Here is a 21,464-nt window from a genome sequence, read left to right on the forward strand (position 1 = left end):
ATGCGATCTCTACCACTTTGCCTTCGGTGCTTGTTCCTGACATACTAATAGATCGAGATCATTGGTGTTTTTTTTCCAATGGTCATTTTCTTTTTATATCCCCTTCTGTTTTTCCTTGATTTTTTAAAATTGTTCTCTCTGAAATGATCATACCTTCTGCTTCAAACTCTTTGTCTATCTAGTGAACAAGTTCATGCATGTCATGAGAAGCCTCTGATTGCAAGCTTGCTTCTAGCTCACTTAGTAAGGATCTAATCTTGGAAAAGATTGAGCACCTCCAGTATTATGCTGAGCCATCTCAACCCCCTATTGATGTCAATAAGAGCTGAAAATATTCAACACCTTGCAAGAGATGCTAGGACTTGCTCTTCATTGTTAGCTCCATTAGTTTTGTAGTGATAAAGCATGAACCCAATACAAGGTCAATTTATGTTCATAAATCAAAAGAGCGCTGAAACTGAAGGCCTGATCCTGCGAGGAACAGAGCATCTGCAACTCTCATTGACTTCAATATGAGTTTTGATTTTTATGCACCACTCAAGATCTGGCTTTGAGGGATGGAAAGCAGAGTGGGAGATAATAGGGCAGTAAATAACACAAAGTCTGATTCTGTGAAGTGCTGAGTGCCCTTATTGAAATCAGTAAGAACTGAGGGAACTCTGCACAATGAATTCCTACATTTGCACTCCATCATTCCCTTCATACAGATACATGGATTAGAAGATAAAGAGGGACTTATTATTTATATGAATTATTCGCACAGCACATAGAAGACTCAACTGATATCAAGGCTCAATTGTGCTCACTGCTGTACAAAGATAACGTAAAAGAGAGCCCCTACCCCAAAGAGCTTGCAAGCTAAATAGACAAGGCAAACAAATGATGAGAGAAAGGAAGCATTATTGTTTCTGTTTTACGGATGAGGAATTGAGGCACAAAGAGATTAGGTGACTTGCCCAAGGTCTCAAGAGAGCTAGAAATTGAACCCCAATAGTCTGTGTCCCAGTCCAGGGTATTAATTATAAAGCATCCTTACTTTGTAAGCAGAGTGTGGGGACAGGTGAATTGAAACTCGAAGTTCTACTTTGAGGTGTGGGATGGAGGGCTTCTTTAAATCACACAAGACAAAGAAGCAAAAATTGAGATTTTTTAAAAAAGAACAACCAAAACCACTCTAAAATAGAAGAAGTGAGAGGATGCCGAACTATTCAAAAATTTGAGGCTGACAAATAACCATTTATTTCTTAATTTTTTCTCCCTAAGAACTTTACTGGTGTTCACATAGAGGGCAGGATTCTGTTTTTATTTATACCCATGAAATCCTATTTGTTTCAGTGCAACAGCATAGGACATATTGTAAATCAAGAAGAATTTTGGCTTTACAATAACTTGCTTGATGATCTGAGAAAACTTGCTACAAAATGAGAGCTTATCTGATTAGTAAAAGCAGCAAAGAGTCCTGTGGCACCTTATAGACTAACAGACGTTTTGGAGCATGAGCTTTCGTGGGTGAATACCCACTTCGTCAGATGCATGTAGTGGAAATTTCCAAGGGCAGATATATATATGCAGGCAAGCTAGAGATAATGAGGTAGTTCAGTCAGGGAGGATGAGGCCCTGTTCTAGCAGTTGAGGTGTGAAAACCAAGGGAGGAGAAACTAGTTTTGTAATTGGCAAGCCATTCACTGTCTTTGTTTAATCCTGAGCTGATGGTGTCAAATTTGCAGATGAACTGAAGCTCAGCAGTTTCTCTTTGAAGTCTGGTCCTGAAGTTTTTTTGCTGCAGGATGGCCACCTTAAGGTCTGCTATAGTGTGGCCAGGGAGGTTGAAGTGTTCTTCTACAGGTTTTTGTATATTGCCATTCCTAATATCTGATTTGTGTCCGTTTATCCTTTTCCGTAGTGACTGTCCAGTTTGGCTGATGTACATAGCAGAGGGGCATTGCTGGCATATGATGGCATATATTACATTGGTGGACGTGCAGGTGAATGAATGGTGAATGTCTGATTAGTGAACCTGATTTTCTCAAGCTGATCCAAGTTTAACCATCTGCTAAACTAACACCATAGTAGAAATAATGAGGAATTTTGCTGAGTTTTACAACTGTACAAGAACTTTCCCTTTTTAAGACTTGGGAGGCAGGGGGTTGGTCACATCAAGCTCCAAAAAAATTCATTTATGCAATCTTTCACTAACAGAATTTAAACTACAAAAAGCAAAGCATTCATTTGAACTCCCTGAATCTGTGAAGTCTAAATGGCTTTGAATCCTCCATGTTCTGTATCAACCCATCCTTCCAGGTTAGTTAAGTTCTGACTCAGGGTATTTGTACACTGCTAACTGACTTGGGCTCATGGAGCTTAGGTTAAGGGGCTGTTTAATTGCATGCCATTGTTTGGGTTTGGTCTGGAGCTATGGAATCTACCCAGCCCAAGTCCGAACATCTACACTGCAATTAAACAGCCCCTTAGTCCAAAACTTTTAGACCAAGTCAGCTGACATGGGTCAGCTGTGGGTTTTTAATTGCAGTATAGACATACCCTCTATGATCAGCATTGTTGAAGCCATGGCAATAATCACAGTCCCTCTCCCAAAAAGATTACAACCAAAGGCCCCAATTCTGCAACCCAATGGGACTACTCAAGGACAGAATTAAGAAAAACATGTGTGCTTAACTTTAAGCATGTCCTTAAATGTCATTGCCCTCATTAAGACTTCAACACATGCTTAGATGCTTACCTGCACTGTGGCCCAAGTAAGTGAGGCCTGCATGTTCAAGCTCTAAAAGACAGGGGTAGATGGGACAAGATTCACTGGGATACCAGAAGAGGAAGTTAACTTAGTGTGGGGTGGGGTGGGGTGGGGTGGGGTGGAGTGAGGAGGGGTAGGTGCATGAAACATTATAGCAGTCAGTGTAAATTAGTACATTTTGCTTTTCTGCAATAATAATCAGTTACATGAGTGTGAAAGATGTCCTGGTTAGTTCCCATCTAGCTACAATCTCTCTTGAGAATCTTAATTGAGAGGCATGTGCTAATAGGAGGAAAAAAGGTGAAAGCCAAAGAATGACAAGAAAATAATATATACTGAAATGATGATGGGAAGGCAAATAGAAATTTGGTTCACATGACTGGGGATTTTCCTAAAGTAAACTTCTTTAGACAGAAATAGTAAATGCGATTTAACATCCTTTTTAGACCACTACTTCCCAAGAGACCCAAAAGGTATTTATATGACAAGCCTGAGCCTTTCTGCCTTTCTCCAGCAGAACTCTCACTGACTTCAGTGGGACTATTGGATTGGTCCCGGAAAGAACTTACACATTTTGACATGTGCCATTGAAGTCAATGGGACTGCTCATGATAGTAAGCACTCCACTTGGTAGCAGGTGTTTGCAGTATCAGGAACCTTAGTATGGATGATAAATTGCAGAAATAGTTGTGAAAGTGAGGATAATAGATTTTAAAAGAGTGATCCTTCTCTGTATCTATGTATATTTATGTGTGTGTGCACTGTCTAGTTAGATAAGCTACACACAAGCTATAAAACAAGCACTCTAAAGTTATGAAACAGCAGAATTAAAATTGCCCACACAACCTTAATTCAGCCTCCTGTGTGCTGATGCACTGTGCATTATGATGCTCTCTTAAATGCTGTGATTATATACTGTGTGGCCCCAAGCCCTATTTACGGCACACCATGAGATACTATACTGAATGTTAATTTCCTCATGGATGTTTCTGTGGTGCTGTTACTATAATATCTGAGTGCTTCACAATGATTAATGCATTTATTGTCACACCATTCCTGTGAGATTACATGGTATTATTATCTGTATTTAACAGCTGGGGAAAAGGCACAGGGTGATTAAAGTCAAAATTGTCACTAACTTTGGGTGCTCAGCTTGAGAAACAGTCAGATCTTTTAGAGTACTTAGTATTTTTTTACCATGTTATACATTCAAAACACAGCTCCAATCAGCTTGAGTTGCACTTGTGAATTAGGGTTGCCAACTTTCTAATTTCTAATTTCACAAAACTGAACACCCTTTCCCTGCCCCTGCCCCTGCCCCACCCCTTCTCTGAGGCCCCACTCATGCCCACTCACGCCAAGCCCCCTCCCTGTATCGCTTGCTCACCCCAATCCTCACTCACTTTCACTGGGCTGGGGCAAGAGATTGGGTGTGGGAGGGGGTGAGGGCTCTTGCTGGGGGTGCAGGATCTGGGATGGGACCAGAAATGAGGGTTCAGAGTGCAGGAGGGGGCTCCGAGCTGGGACAGGGGGTTGGAGTGCGGGAGGAGTGATGGCTCCGGCTGGGGGTGCGGGCTCTGAGTAAGGCTGGGGATGAAGGGTTGGGGTACAGGAGGGAGTGTGGGCTCTGGGAGGGAGCTTGGGTGCAGGAGTGGGGCATGGGGCATGGGTTTGTGGTGCCAGATGGGGTTTGGGGTGCGGGTTCTGGGCAGCGCTTACCGCAAGTGGCTCCTGGAAGTGGTGTGTCCAGATCCAGGGTGGAGGGGCTAGGGGCCTCCACCTCCACAGCTGGGGGAAGGGGCAGCATGCGGAGCCCCTGTGGCTGCCCATGCACCTAGGAACTGGACATTCCAGCTGCTTCCAGGAGCCATGCAGAGCTGGGTAGGGAACCTGCCTTAGCCCTGCTGTGCTACCAACCAGCAGTGCTGACTGGAGCCGCCAGGGTCCCTTTTCGACCAGGTGTTCCGGTCAAAAACCAGATGCCTGGCAACCCTATTGTGAATGCTCAGCACTTCTGCAAATGTGCCCCACCTCTCTTCATTCATGTCCAGGTGCACCCTCCTTCTCCACCTCACTGCCTGAACAACAGGAGGGGAACTTAGACAGCACAGGAGGGACGATCTTTGTGCTTTTGCTACCAGTAACTACTGCCACACCTGCTTCCAGCTGCTAGGAGGAGCAGTTACATGAAAAGTCTGGCTCAGCCCCTGCAGCCCTGGGCTGAAACCTGCTCAGTCACTCTAAAGGGCTGGCACCAGGGCCGGCTCCAAGCACCAGCAAAAGAAGCAGGTGCCTGGGGCAGCCAATAGAAAGGGGTGGCACCCCATCTGGCATTGGGGCAGCACGTCCGGATCTTCGGCAGCACTTTGGCAGCTGCTGAAGCACTCTGCTTGAGTCTTCAGCGGCAATTCAGCAGCAGATTCTTCACTCCGTCTCTTCCTCTTCAGCAGCAGGGGCGGCTCCAGGCACCAGCATGCCAAGTGTGTGCCTGGGGCGGCAAGCCAATGGGGGCGCTCTGCCGGTCGCCGCGAGGGCAGCAGGCAGGTTGCCTTTGGCGGCATGTCTGCGGAGGGTCCGCTGGTCCTGCGGCTTCGGCGGACCTCCCACAGGCATGCCGCCGAATCCGATGGACCGGGGACCTCCTGCAGGCAAGCTGCCAAAGGCAGCCTGCCTGCCGTGCTTGGGGTGGTAAAATACCTAGAGCCGCCCCTGTTCAGCGGCACTTTGGTGGGAGTTCAATCGGATTTGTTTGGGTTTTTTTCCACCGGTTAAGGCCACAAAAAAGCTGGAGCCGGCCCTGGCTGGCACACTGCAGTCCAGTCATGTAGTAATTGTGAGGGGATGGAGCATACTCAGTACAGACAGAATCTTTGAAGAATTTCACTGCTATATTGGACTAACTTGTGCAAATTTTCATGGGTTTAACAAAAAGCTCCAGAACAATCCCTCCTACCAAATTTCAAAGGTCTGCTTCAAAGCATGGAGGTGCTATCGTTTTTCAATGAAACAGATGAAAATTGTTTTAACATGGGCAAAATAATGTATTTTTTCCTACCCTTGTTCTGGGAAATGGCCAAATTATTTTAGCTATTATTTTCAAAATGCCCCCGCCCCACCCTCCAGAAAAATGGCCTGGGGCAGATACCTGGCATGGAAAATTTCAGCCAAATAGTTAAAGTTTGGCAAAGTTGTAAACAAATGAAATCAGGGTCTTATGATGGAAAGTTATGAGCAACCTTAACTTTAGATGGTGCTAATAATTTTGCCTATAATGCATTTGTGTGTTTTATTTATGTAAATTACATGGGGCTTATTTAAAATATAAAACATTAAAGAAAAAATGTTTTTAAAAAATGAAACCAGAGCTTTCTTGTTCAAGGTTCAGTCACTGCTTTTATCTTGTGAGAAATGTTGTCACCAAACACTAGGATTTTACAGAATTTTCTTGCTTTGGGGCATCGTTTAGAAGTCTGTTTGGGTTTTGGCTCTCTTTAGCTCTGCTTTTATATAGTAGAGTTTACTAAACTATGGGGCAACAAATAGATTAGCAAAAACACTGGCCAATTTTAAGTAATCCACCAAAGTTGGTTGCAGAGGCAGGGTCTGTGTGCTCTTTTCACAAGACTTTAAACACGCTAAATTCTCCCCCAATCATTTTTGCATAATCCAATGGAATCCAACAAACAAAAGCCCCTCAGAAGTCAGACGGCATTTAATTTGAGTAGTAGGTAATCAGTGAAAGAGAGTATCCTGGAGAGAAGGTAATTTGTCTTGAGCTGACAATTTGAGATGGATGTGCTGGGGTTATCTGCAGTGTCAGTTCAGTCAGAGATGAACTGAACTCCATTTCTCTTGCTCTGAAGTCTAAATCAACAGAGACCTAAGAGATAATAAGGTATTTTAAGAGTTCACTCTCTTCCTTGTGTTTCTGTACGATAGAGGCTCTATGCTATAGATCTTAGCATCTTCTCTCACATACAGAGAACTCAAAAGAAAAAAAAATCAAGAGAATTTACTTGGTAATTTAACTATAATGGCAAATTAATCTAGTCTACGTAATGCTGCATTTCCTCTCTCTACTGGAATTGATTGACTGCCTCTGATAAGATGTACCGTATTCCACCACAGAAATGGCTGGTATTCAATGACTGATGAAATTTTTTCTTTACAGTTAAGTTTCCCAAACTGATCCATGGACCAATGGAGGTCTGCAGAGCATTTGCTAGTGGTCCCCTGGAGAGCTGGCTGGTCACATGGTGCTGACACTTCTTGGAAGCAATTATGACTCAGGTCTGCTTAAAACTCAGTGTGGCCAGCGTTAGCTTCTGCACTAGAGTAAAGGCCAAATCTTCAACCTTTATCTTGGTATTTTCAAACCTAGGTTTAATCCAGATGAACTCTGCTCATTTTAAATGAAATCAGTAGGCTATCCGAATGAACTTCAAATGCATTTTTGGAAAGCAAATGAAGTGCAAACCTCGTATTAGGGAGCTGTCTTCTCAGAGCTTCATCTGCGGAGTAGAACTGGCCCAGTAATGGGAACCAGCTATTAACTTACTATTTTATTTTAGAAAATGTGCAAAATTTATTCAAAAATATGTTATTAATATTATTCATTCACTTCTCCTGAGGAGTTTGTACTGTAAAATGGCTTCCATTGAGGGGGAAATATATTGGAATAACTGAACTTTATTATTATTTAATACACACAATGTGGAGGCATTGTAACATATAATAGGAAACTGTCCCCGCCCCAAAGAGTTTCCTATTTAAGACTGTGGCTCAGACAAGCATTTACGTATTTTTTTTCTATCCCTGTTCTGGAAACTACTTATGCATGTTCTTAATTTGAAAGCTTTAAATTTAAACTTTGAGGCCAAAACAATGTAAGCACATACTTAAAGCAATGCAGGTGCTTAAGCATCTTTCCTGAATTGGGATGTTGGGCCTAAATAGGCAAGAATAACACAGGGGAAAAGAGCATTATTACAGAGATAATGTTATTTAAACAATGTAGTTTAATTTTTGTGTAAAATGTGCATTTCTGGCATTCATTTTTGCTGCCTATTTGAGAGACAGTGTGGCCTACAGCAAACTTTGAGCTTAGTTTATTTCAGAAACACAATTCTGAGGTTTCAAAGTGGATGAAACATCTTCTAACAATCCAAAACATTTGTTTGGCTTCTCATTCAAATACAGAGTCCTGCATTTATAGTCTGAAAAAAGAGCTACTTCATGTCTTTCTTATGAGTCACAAATCATTCAGTTTTCCTGTGACACTGAAGAAGTTTTGGTCCACTAAATGCAAACAATTCAAAACAAAACTATAATTTTCAGTGATCCTTTAAGTAGAATGGGTTAATATTTTTTTTCTTGATCAAAAATATGGTTTTGTTGAAAATGAAATATTTCTCTCTCTCTCCCGCCTCACACACAGTTTTTTTAAAAACCAATTTTTTTGTAGAAAATTGTTGATGAAAATGAGTTTTTTGTTAAAATGTTGCAATGAAAAAAAAATCATTTCCCAAACAGCTCTATATTTGAGCTATCACATTGGAATTTATTGGTATTACTGTAACATGTTCTTCAGTAGATTGTATATTTGTTGAGTGCCAGAAATAAGGGAAATTTCTGTTATTAGGAAAATTGCTCCCAGCATATTAAGATTGAATTATTCAGGGGAAATGGATGGCCTAGGGATTAGTAATAGGATATGGAGTCTTTCACCTCTAGGTCATTGGAGCAAATCCAGCCCAGGTTGACAGCCAACAACATCTGAACTGGATATTTAGTGACCTATCTGAAATGAATCAGTGATTTCTGTCCTCCTGTGTCTAGTGGAGTGGAGCTAGATTCTCATCTCACTTATACCATTGACTTCAACAAGTTTACACTGGTGTAACTGAAATCAGACTCTGGTATGTCAGGTAGCTACTTCAGAATCAGAATGAACTGATGCTCTTTTTAGAGATACCAGGTAGTTGAGGTGATATCTTGTGTTGGTCCAGCTTCTGTTAGTCCAATGAAAGATATTACCTCACCGACCTTGGGACTGACATGGCTACTGCTACACTGCATGATACTCTAATTAGCAGCCTCAGCAGAGATGAGAGAACTGAATTATCATGGATATTTAAACTAGTAGAAGTGACTTGTTTCATATGTCAGTGTTACAGCACATGGTCAGGGCAGTATGGGGGAACTCTCAATGGAGAGGGCAAGGGCTGAACTGCATAGAGTGTGACCTACTGTCTTATCCCCTTGAGGTGTCACTTTCAGAAAAGGGGATAGGCGCAATAGTGGAATTGTGTAGGGAACCTTATGCTGCCATAACCCATGTTCTGTGCCATGAATGAATAGGGGAACATCATCCCTAAGGCTGGTCAGGCCAGAACATTTCACAAGCACTACATTTCACTTAAACAAGTATAGCTCCATCATTTAAGTGGCAAAATGCAGGTTAGAAAAGTACTAAATTCCGGCTGTCATTCTGTTAGTTCTGTTGATTTTACTATTATGAATTTTATATACAGACAGGCGTGAATGCCATCTTAGTTCTAACCTAGAAAAATGGCCGCATCAGAAGATGAAAGTTAAGCACTGAATTTTTCATCTGCAGGAAGTCAGTGCTGGGTCTCTGCAGAGTGACGATAGACAGCTGTCTTTGAGGAGTGGAAGCTTTATTATGTTGTCTCGTTCAGGGACTAAATAAATATAAATAAAAAAATATGAATATTTACCTATCTCATAGGGACCCTGAAAGGTTATTGAGTTCAGCCTCCTTCCTTCACTAGCAGGACCAGACACTGATTTTGCCTCAGATAGCTTACTCAAGGATTGAATTGACAACCTTGGATTTAGCAGGTCAATGCACAAACCACTGAGCTATCACTTCCACCATATAAAAAATCATAATTTTAGTTTTTGGAATTTCTGTTTTATTTGTTCTAGCCACCCTGGGCTGCAAGTTTAGCTACCGGAAAACTCAAAAATCTCTTTTTGTTTTGGTTTCAAGTACAGGTGGGCCCAAGACACAAAATCTGGTTCTGGATCTGCATGCCAATAGAGTGGAGGTGTTTGGATCTGGGATTTTAGCTTAGTCACTTATAAAGATATATGGTTTGCAAGGTTCAAATCCAAATGTGGGTTCCGGTTTCCAACATCTCCAAAGTTTACAGTGGTTAGATTTAAGGTCTGAATTCAGAGTCAAAAAGACTTAGATTGATTGGATCACAAATATTGCATTATACAGGACCCTATCCAAAAAAGCACAGGAGAAGACAGCCTCGTATTTGGCATTCTCACCACTACCTTTGGCATCTCTGTAAAAACTCGTACCAAATAATGTAAGTTGACAAGTGTGAAACCCATTTTTTTTAAACGGTGGCTGATGCATATTCCTCCCTTAATACAATAATTAACACTTATTGACTTTCCTAGCTATTTGCAATAGTGATCGAAAGCAAATTTCTAGAAATGCAAACTTTGTCAGAGCTTGATATATGAAAGGTACACTGACTTTTAACAGTTGAGCTGATGAAATATTGCTGGCTCCACACATTCAAAAATCGTGTATGCCCCTGACCCCCAAAATCATGATATTGGCGTAAAAATCATGAGATTGTCAGGGAACAGTAAATTTTAAGTTTCTTTTTGTCTTTTAGTTTTTGAGCCTTTAGAGTGAACTTGGGTCATGCTTTCAAGCCTTACTCTGCAACCATGAGGACTAGAAAGTCACTTTAAGTGATATGTGATACCAAATCATTATAATGAGGAATTTTAAGAAGAGAATAAGTGTGTCATCGAGGTGTGGTTTGTAAAGAATTCTAATGTGCTGCACTCTACCATCTCTATGTAGACCCTGTTGGTGTGCTCTAAAAGGTACCTAGTTTACATTGGTGCGGTCAGAGTTAATGCAAACCAGGTACCTTTCAGGGTGTGCCAGCAGGGTATACATGGGGAAGTTTGAGCACAACACTTCAGAGTGCTTTACAAATCACATATTCTCTGATGCACTTTGCTGGCTCTATGTAGACAAGCCCTAAGTAAAACAAAAGGGATATGGGGGAGAGAATGCCAATGCTAGAGGAGAAAATGTCGTAAGAGTGTTAAGAGAAGAAAGGTAAGAGACATCCTTCCCAGTCCAGCAACACCACTCTAAAGTCAGCTAGGAGCATGCACGTGAGTCTTGGGGGCAGAACACATTGCTGTGAAAATATGATCAGTGTTGAACAGTCTGGGCAGTAAGAGTAAGCAGTGTTGGTCCCAGGATATTAGAGAGACACAGGGGTTGAGATAATATTTTTTATTGGACCAATTTCTGTTGGTGAGAGAAGCTTTTGAGCACTACAGAACTCTTCTTTGGGTACTGGAGAAAGATTTGAGCCAAGGATTCTGGAATGGTAATACAGAGAGAACTACCACGAGCCTATCACGCCTGACGAAAAGCAGCGGAAAGGTGCCATAGGAGAAAGAGGTCAAAAATATGCAGTAACCAGTGCCTTGCAGACATGAAGTTTTCAGAGGCATGGGGAATATCATAATTTTGCCAAGCCTGTTTGGCCCATCTCAAAAGACAATATTACTTTTTTCAGCCATCAGCTAGAAATTGTTTTTATGGTCAATCTTGTATATGTTCTTCATTGCTCCCTTTAACTGGGCTGGCCATGAAGCTAGTTGTTAATGATCTTAGCTCTTCCAGTTTATGCATGCCAATGACTTAAAATTCCTCTGAGTTCAATCCCTACTGTACTTTCTTTCAGCACATTGCATGCAAACAGTCCCATTGTCTGCATATGCTTCAAACAACAAACAGACAACAGGTGATTACACTCCATAAACAAACAGGGTTTTCCCAGTAACAAATCAACACCTCTCCATGTCTGGTATTTGTGGAATTTGATAAGCCACCCACTCTGCCCCTTCCCCATTCTTGTTATGTCTGTCTTCAGCCTTCTTCGTCTTTTAACCCTCCCTCCCCAGTTTCCAAAGGAAGGCATTCATTGTTCATTCACTGCTGAAATACCGCAAGCAGCTTGGTTCATGGGAGTGAGTTGGGAATGAAGCTTTACTCCTGAATTTAAAATGTTTTTAAAGCCCTAAAAGGCATAAGTTCTCACTCAGAAGGAGTGAGGGAGAGAGGAGGGAGATAGAGAGAGAGGGAGGTGGGGAATGTAACTGGAAAACCTCAAACCAGAAAATTAAGACATATGTCTTAATTAGTTTGAATGATTGTTTTAAAAAAATATCAAAGGTTCTGGGGTTTCTGGTGCACATGTACTCCCAGATGTAAGTGCTTGCCTTGCATAAAGTTTCTGGGACAGATTCTGATCTCAGCCACACTGGAGCAAATCTGGAATAATTCCATTGACTTCAGGATTAATAAACATTGACTTCACTGGATTTAATCTGTATTTATATTGATGTCACTGAGATCAGAATCTGGCCCCTTCTCTCTATTGTTTTTGAACTAAAAGTGTCAAAATCATCCTGGATGCATTAAGAAATGCTTAAGAATTTTGAACATAGTCTTAACATTCTTAAATCCACTGAAGATAAATACCTATAACCAATGCCTTTACCCGCAGTCTAGTAGGTAACTATATGCAATATACATTCATTTGATCCTATCTTATCATGCCCTGTTCTTATCTTATTGATCAGATGTGTATATTAATTAATTATATGCATTATATTATATTATTAACTCATATAAGTCTCTATATCATTAATAAATAGAATAGGTACTGATTAAAAAGTTATCATTATTGTTGTTACTCTATGAATCTTGCTAAAAATGCCTGCAACATTGGGATAGCTCAGAATCAAATTGCCTCAGTTGTCCCAATCTGTCAAAACACAGATCTGGTAGGAAAAATTGCAATCTTGTGTCAGTAGTTTGGTTGAAAAAGGTTCATGACTATGTTTCTAGTTCAGGACGGTACCCCAGACATTTAGATAATGCAGAACCATACCACTAATTATCATCCAGTACTCCTCTTTAATTCTTTATATTCTGTTTAATTAAAACACAGTTGGCAGTTGCCCCCCAGAAATGCATACTGTTTTTACACCCAATTGTCGTGAAAGTGATGAAAGGCAGCATATAGAGGCTTATTTGTCTCCATGTAAGTCTCTGGGCCACACTCTACTCCCATAGCAGCATAGAAGCTGTGTTCCCAAGCTGTCCCTCCCTGCTGCCGTCCCCCCCCACAAACCATGGCATTACTCTGATACTTCTGCACATGCAAGTTAAAGCACCTAGCATAATGGGGCTTTGATCCATGAGTCGATCATCTTCTTTATCTTCCCACAAGCTCGGGTGTACAGGGCCTCCATCAGTTTCCACCATTTATTTTGGTCTTGTGCTGGTCTGTTCAGGTTTCTGAATGTCATGTTGATGGAGCCAGGCACTACCACACTATGAATAATATTAATAATAATAAAAGTGACAAGTAATCAGAAATCCAGAGTTTTATTTCTGATTCTGCCAAAATACTGCATGGTTAGCAGCTCTGAAAGTCAGGCCTCTTATTTAAGTATCTGACCTTTATAACCCAAATTTGAAACTTTTGGCCTATGGCCACCTTTTAAAAATACTTTGGAGATTATTTTATAAAAAGGGATCAAACCTTGTAGTCTTTGTTTAGGTGAGATACAAGCACCTCAGGACTGTACTCTATAAAATTGATAAACTTGGCTGCAGAAGGGGATCAAATCCAGTGTTTGTGTAACTGACAAGAGGTTCTTTTTCTGAGTGGGAATAAGAAATATCAATTACATTGGAAATGTATGTCTCCAAGATTGTTTCATCAATAGCAGAGGTGTTTTTAATCACTCCAAACAGGAAATAGCATGCTGTATTTAAATACTGTATATAATTATCATGGGAAATATAATTAGCAAGCATAATTAAGTGGCATTGACTGCGTATTAGACTGTTTGTTGATTTTTTTCACTCAGTCCAGCTGTTTCTCACAGCCTCTTCACTTTGAATCCTGGTGGTGTTACATGAAACTTCTGTGCAGAACGGAGAGCTTCTTTAAAAGCTATTAATTTAATCTAACTAGACCAATTTATGTAAATGTAATCATGGCATTTCCCAACACAACCTCCTTTACTTATTATTGTAGATGCTTTATTTCAGAATGTCTAGATACAACAAAAATATTCCAGTTTGAAGATGTTATTAAACCCTAAGCTTAGATACCCAAGGATGGCAGGGCTCATCTTTCTGGTATTTGTTTGTACAGAGTGCATCAGTGCATAGCACAATGGGGCTCTGATCCCTGACTGGGTCCCCTACCTGCTACCATAATATAAATAAATTACCATTATGCTGCTGTTTCTTTACAGCATTTTACTTAGGAGGTGTGTGGGGAGTGTCTGTCACTATAAGAACAAGATGGGTAAGGCTTTTATACCATGTTATCCCAGCAGAAAATGCTGTGGCACTTGTAATCATGATCACCGGCTTTATAATACTTCAGTGAAAATAAAAATATATGGAAAGGATATGGTGAGAAAAGGATGGTAACCAAATTATTGTAAATGAGCGGTTAATTTTTGGTCCAAGTACAATGTCTATACTATATACGTTCTTGGTACTCCACACATCACTGTAGTGGTGGGTGGGGCAGCAGAAATAGATTAAGCAGAAATAGCAATTTTATGGAGTAAGCAGAAATAGTTCTAAGGTAACTTTGAAATTAAGAATGTATGAGATATCCCTATATGCTGGGGGGAGGACGGGGTTGGTTTACTGATGCTGATTCTTAGCGCCACCAGTGTGTGTGTGTGTGTATGTTCAGGGGGGAATATGAGTATTTAAAATAATTTTCTTAGACTAAATTCATGCCTCTTTTTCCAGAGACATTTGCATGATCGAGTTAAACTTATATAAGTGTTGACAGAAAGTTAATTCTGAAATTCTGTAAGGAAGTATTCACACTGGAAGTGCTCACCCAATTGGAAATGGAAACAATACCACATGACTTTCCTAACCAATCACTGCCATTCAAAACAACTTGACTAACAAACACAGAGAATTCTGCACATGCGGTTAAAAAATAATAGCTAAACATTTGTTGAATAATTTCAAATAATGAAGGAAATTATTAATTATTAATCAAGGAAATTCTAAATCTTTTTGTGAGTATTCCACAAACCCAATTTTTTTTTAATTATGAATTATTTGCTCAGAGCTACTACTACAAACAAAATGTTATCTCAGACTCAGACTCAGACTGAGACTCAGACTCAGACTCTAGGACTGGAAGGGACCTCGAGAGGTCATCAAGTCCAGTCCCCTGCCCTCATGGCAGGACCAAATACTATCTAGACCATCCCTAATAGACATTTATCTAACCTACTCTTAAATATCTCCAGAGATGGAGATTCCACAACTTCCCTAGGCAATCTATTCCAGTGTTTAACTACCCTGACAGTTAGGAACTTTTTCCTAATGTCCAACCTAAATCTCCCTTGCTGCAGTTTAAGCCCATTGCTTCTTGTTCTATCACTGGAGGCTAAGGTGAACAAGTTTTCTCCCTCCTCCTGATGACACCCTTTTAGATACCTGAAAACTGCTATCATGTCCCCTCTCAGTCTTCTCTTTTCCAAACAAAACAAATCCAATTGTTTCAGCCTTCCTTCATAGGACATGTTCTCAAGACCTTTAATCATTCTTGTTGCTCTTCTCTGGACACTCTCCAATTTCTCCACATCTTTCTTGAAATGCGGTGCCCAGAACTGGACACAATACTCCAGTTGAGGCCTAACCAACGCAGAGTAAAGTGGAAGAATGACTTCTCGTGTCTTGTTTACAACACACCTGTTAATGCATCCCAGAATCACGTTTGCTTTTTTTGCAACAGTATCACACTGTTGACTTATATTAAGCTTGTGGTCCACTATGACCCCTAGATCTCTTTCGGTCATGCTCCTTCCTAGACAGTCTCTTCCCATTCTATATGTGTGAAACTGATTGTTCCTTGCTAAGTGGAGCACTTTGCATTTATCTTTATTGAACTTCATCCTGTTTACCTCAGACCATTTCTCCAATTTGTCCAGATCATTTTGAATTTTGACCCTGTCCTCCAAAGCAGTTGAAATCCCTCCCAGTTTGGTATCATCTGCAAACTTAATAAGCGTACTTTCTATGTCAACATCTAAATGGTTGATGAAGATATTGAACAGAGCCGGTCTCAAAACAGACCCCTGCGGAACCCCACTTGTTATACCTTTCCAGCAGGATTGGGAGCCATTAATAATTACTCTCTGAGTACGGTTATCCAGCCAGTTATGCACCCACCTTATAGTAGCCCCATCTAAATTGTACTTTCCTAGTTTATCTATAAGAATATCATGCGAGACCGTATCAAATGCCTTACTAAAGTCTAGGTATATCACATCCACCGCTTCTCCCTTATCCACAAGGCTTGTTATCCTATCAAAGAATGCTATCAGATTAGTTTGACACGATTTGTTCTTTACAAATCCATGCTGGCTATTCCCTATCACCTTACCACCTTCCAAGTGTTTGCAGATGATTTCTTTAATTACTTGCTCCATTATCTTCCCTGGCACAGAAGATAAACTAACTGGTCTGTAGTTTCCTGGGTTGTTTTTATTTCCCTTTTTATAGATGGGCACTATATTTGCCCTTTTCCAGTCTTCTGGAATCTCCCCCATCTCCCATGATTTCCCAAAGATAATAGCTAGAGGCTCAGATACCTCCTCTATTAACTCCTTGAGTATTCTAGGATGCATTTCATCAAGCCCTGGTGACTTGCAGGCATCTAACTTTTCTAAGTGATTTTTTACTTGCTCTTTTTTTATTTTATCTTCTAAACCTACCCTCTTCCCCGTAAGCATTCACTATATTAGACATTCCTTCAGACTTCTCAGTGAAGACTGAAACAAAGAACTCATTAAGCATCTCTGCCATTTCCAAGTCTCCCGTTACTGTTTCCCCCTCCTCACTGAGCAGTGGGCCTACCCTGTCCTTGGTCTTCCTCTTGCTTCTAATGTATTGATAAAAAGTCTTCTTGTTTCCCTTTATTCCCATAGCTAGTTTGAGCTCATTTTGTGCCTTTGCCTTTCTAATCTTGCCTCTGCATTCCTGTGTTATTTGCCTATATTCGTCCTTTGACGAATATACTATATCCTAAATACATCCTTTCATCTAAGGATTTCACAATGCTTTAAAATTTTTGTGTGGTGGGTATGTATTATTATATCAATTTTAGTTAGAGAAAAAGGGCTAAAAAGATTAAATGACTTCCCCATAGTCACCCAGCAAGTAAGTAGCACAGTAGGTCAGCTGGTAAGTTCTTTCTCCCTTTCATCATCTAATCACTGCTTTCTTGGAACTTTCAACAAATCATAGAACTATTAAGGGTATTATGGATTCCAGTTCCAGGAATCTGGAGAAGAAAAGGAGAGCAGTAATACCTGGTACATCAGTCTTGGGAGAGCCTCATAACAGAGGTTGAATTTATAGTTATATTTAAAGAATGTAGCTGGCTTATTTCTGACCTCTTAAAGATACATGCTAAGAACCCCTACCCAGGCTGAGTATGGGACTTAAACAAGGACCTTAGATTAGTCCTACTATGTAACCAAACTGCTAGGTTTTCATTTTAAACATAAAGTATATTTTAAATCAACTATTGGTGCCAAGTGACATTTTCAAATATGACTTCAGTCAGTATTTACTTCAGTTAACAGAGACAAGCTAGCTACAACACGTTGAACATAATTAGCTGAAGAGAAGGATACAGCTGGTGCTGAGAGTATTGTTTGCCACTTGCAACTCAAGATGTGTGATTGAACTGATAACCACAGGATAGCAAATGGCAGCAATTCTAAATAAACCCCCTTCTAATTTGCATACTGTCAAATATGCCAACCCCAAATTCCATGTTTTTTTCTTCGATTACTGAAAAACTAGTCAATGCAGCTCAAAATAAATTTCCCCTGTACCTGCACATTCTGTAAATAACACAAATATGATTTTATAGCAATAACAGAGACCTGAATAGTGGATTTAACAGTCAGAATCAGGCTGTCGTAAAATTTGATTTGCACAATTAAGCATTAACTTGGAGAAGAGTGAAATATAGGAAATATATTGATTCCTAGTTTGCTGTAACAGCATGTACGACAAGGTATTTACTCCTGAGCATGCAGTGATACACTAGCAACAAATAAACAATGCCAAGAATAGGGGATTGATCTTCTTCTTGTGAAGTCATTAACAGTTTTGCCATTTATGCCAATAGGGATCATCTCCTCGATTATACATCTTTACAGGATTTTCTTTCTGTTTTTGTTGCATTCCAGTCCTTATTCTATGACAAAGTATTTACGGGTACTGTTTGTATTTGTTGCTTTGTGATCAGTAGCAAGCTGCATAAAGCTAAGACTTTTCAGGCACAGAGCAGGAAAAGATTTTTAGGGTGAGATCGTGCCTGGTGTCTGTGGAGCTGCAGAAGCCTATACTGGACTTTACAGCCCACCATGAAAGGCGCAGGCACAAGAGGAGTCCTGGCACTGAGGCATGGTCTACACTACGCGTTTAAACCAAATTTAGCAGCGTTAAACCGATTTAACCCTGCACCCGTCCACACAACGAGGCCCTTTATATCGATATAAAGGGCTCTTTAAAACGATTTCTGTACTCCTCCCCAACAAGAGGAGTAGCGCTGAAATCAGTATTGCCATGTCGGATTAGGGTTAGTGTGGCCGCAAATCGATGGTATTGGCCTCCGGGCGGTATCCCACAGTGCACCATTGTGACTACTCTGGAAAGCCATCTGAACTCAGATGCTCTGGCCAGGTAGACAGGAAAAGCCCTGCGAACTTTTGAATTTCATTTCCTGTTTGCCCAGCGTGGAGCTCTGATCAGCACGGGTGGCGATGCCGTCCCAAATCCGAAAAGAGCTCCAGCATGGACCATACGGGAGATACTGGATCTAATCGCTGTATGGGGAGACAAATCTGTTCTATCAGAGCTCCGTTATAGAAGATGAAATGACAAAGCATTTGAAAAGATCTCCAGGCTATGATAGACAGAGGCCACAGCACAGCGCTGTGTGACAAGCGTAACAGAAAGCCAAAGAATCAAATGGACGCTCATGGAGGGAGGGAGGGGGTACTGAGGACTTCAGCTATCCCACAGTCCCCGCAGTCTCCAAAAAGCATTTGCACTCTTGGCTGAGCTCCCAATGCCTGAAGGGTCAAATCATTTTCCCCGGTGTTTCAGGGTACATGTGGTCAATATTCACCCATCCTCCCCCCAAAAGAAAAGGGAAAAAAATGTTTCTCACCTTTTTTCAATGTGACCCTATGTCTACTGCATGCTGCTGGTAGACGGGGTGCTGCAGCGCTGAACACCAGCATCCCCTTCCCGGTGGCAGATGGTACAATATGACCGGTATCCATTGTCATCATCAGCCTGTGAGTGCTCCTGGCTGGCCTTGGTGAGGTCAGCTGGGGGAACCTGGGTAAAAATGGGAATGACTCCCAGTCATTTTCAGCAAATGGTACAGAATGGCTGGTAACTGTTTTCATCATAGCAACCGGAGGCTGAGCTCCATCAGTCCCCCCACCCTTTCATGTCTAAAGAAAAGATTCTGTACTGCCTGGACTATCATAGCAGCGGGAGTCTGGGCTCCTCTCCCCCACACCCTTTAATGTCCTGCCTGGACTATCATAGCAGCTGGAGGCTTCCTCCTCCTCATTTTATCTCACTAAAAAGTCAGTGTTTCTTATTCCTGCAGTCTTTATTACTTCATCACACAAATGGGGGGACACTCGCAAGGTAGCCCAGGAGGGTTGGGGGAGGAGGGAAGCAATGGGTGGAGTTGTTGCAGGGGCACCCCCTAGAATGGTATGCAGCTCATCATTTCTGCGGGATCTCTGGGGCTCTGACACGGAGCGTCTGTGCTCTTTGGTTCTCTAGTACACTTGCCCCATATTCTAGGCAGGACTGACTCTATTTTTAGACAAAACATAAAGAAGGGAATGACCCAGGGAGTCATTCCCATTTTTGTCCACGCACCCCCAGCCAACCTCAGCGAGGCCAGCCAGGAGCACCCATGACAGCAGCAGACGGTACAGAACGACTGATAACTGTCATCTCATTGCCCATTTACAATGGCATGGCAGACGGTGCACTAGGGATGGTAACTATCTCTGCTACCTTGCAAAGACAAATGAATGCTGCTGTGTAGCACTGCAGTACCAGGTCTGTCAGCAGCATCCAGTACACATACGGTGACAGTGACAAAAGGCAAAACGGGCTCCATGGTTGCTATGCTATGGCATCTGCCAGGGCAATCCAGGGAAAAAGGGTGCGAAATGATTGTCTGCTGTTCCTTTCATGGAGGAAGGATTAAGTGACGACATTTACCCAGAATCACCCGCGACACTGTTTTTGCATTGGGATCTCAACCCAGAATTCCAATGGGCGAGGGAGACTGCGGGAACTATGAGACAGCTACGAGATAGCTGCCCACTGTGCAACACTCCGGAAATCGACGCTAGCCTCGGTACATGGACGCACACCACCGAATTAATGTGCTTAGTGTGGCCGCGTGCACTTGTCTTTATACAATCTGTTTTACAAAACCGGTTTATGTAAAATCGGAATAATCCCATAGTGTAGACATACCCTGAGGGAACATAAGGAGTCCACAGGATTAACCTTGCTGTTGGCACTAACTTCTTTGAAGCGAGTGAAGATGAGACAGAAGGGTGGCAGAGAGGGAAGCAAATTTTGCAATCTGTCCCAAAATCCTGGGAGTCATTATGTCTTTCTGAAGCTTGGGTCCTGGCCATACCAGGTTGGACCAATGGTCTATCAAGTAAGTATCCTGTCTCTTCAGGCTGTACCAGGTGATTCAGAGGAAGGTGCAAGAAACTCCATAGTGGACAATTATGGAGTAGCCTGTGCATAGGAGACATTTCGGTTTAATTGTATTAGTGTTTAGGCATCTCTTTAAACGAAATAAAAGGTTCCAATTATTTATGTAACTATGGATGATCTTTGAAAACTATCCCTAAGCCATAAAAAAGACTTGGGAAAAATTCTGCTTTCTGTTACACCAATGTCAGGAGCAATTGAACATTACATTAATGGGCAGCAGGTTTAAAACAAATAAAAGAAAGTTCATCTTCACATAGCACACAGTCAACTTGTGGAACTCCTTGCCTGAGGAGGTTGTGAAGGCTAGGACTATAACAGCGTTTAAAAGAGAACTGGATAAATTAATGGAGGTTAAGTTCATTAATGGCTCTTAGCTAGGATGGGTAAGGAATGGTGTCTCTAGCCTCTGTTTGTCAGAGGGCGGAGATGGATGGCAGGAGAGCGATCACTTGATCATTGCCTGTTTGGGTCATTCCCTCTGGGGCACCTGATATTGGCCACTGTCAGTAGACAGGATACTGGGCCGGATGGACCTTTTGTCTGACCCAGTACAGCCATTCTTATGTTCTTATGTACATTAATGATTTAGTCAGTGTTTCACGACAGATCCAGTGTCATGTAGACTTTGTGATTGCAGGGACATAATGGAAATAGAAGGATGGAAATATGGATGTTTTGTGATTTGTGGTTGTCACCTTTCCCTTAGACACTGAGGGACAGAGAAGACATTGCCTTTTAGTTTCAGGTAGACATATTCTACATGTCCATTTCCCACACTTG

This window comes from Gopherus flavomarginatus, chromosome 5 (genome assembly GCF_025201925.1).
Source record: "Gopherus flavomarginatus isolate rGopFla2 chromosome 5, rGopFla2.mat.asm, whole genome shotgun sequence".
NCBI lineage: Eukaryota > Metazoa > Chordata > Testudines > Testudinidae > Gopherus > Gopherus flavomarginatus.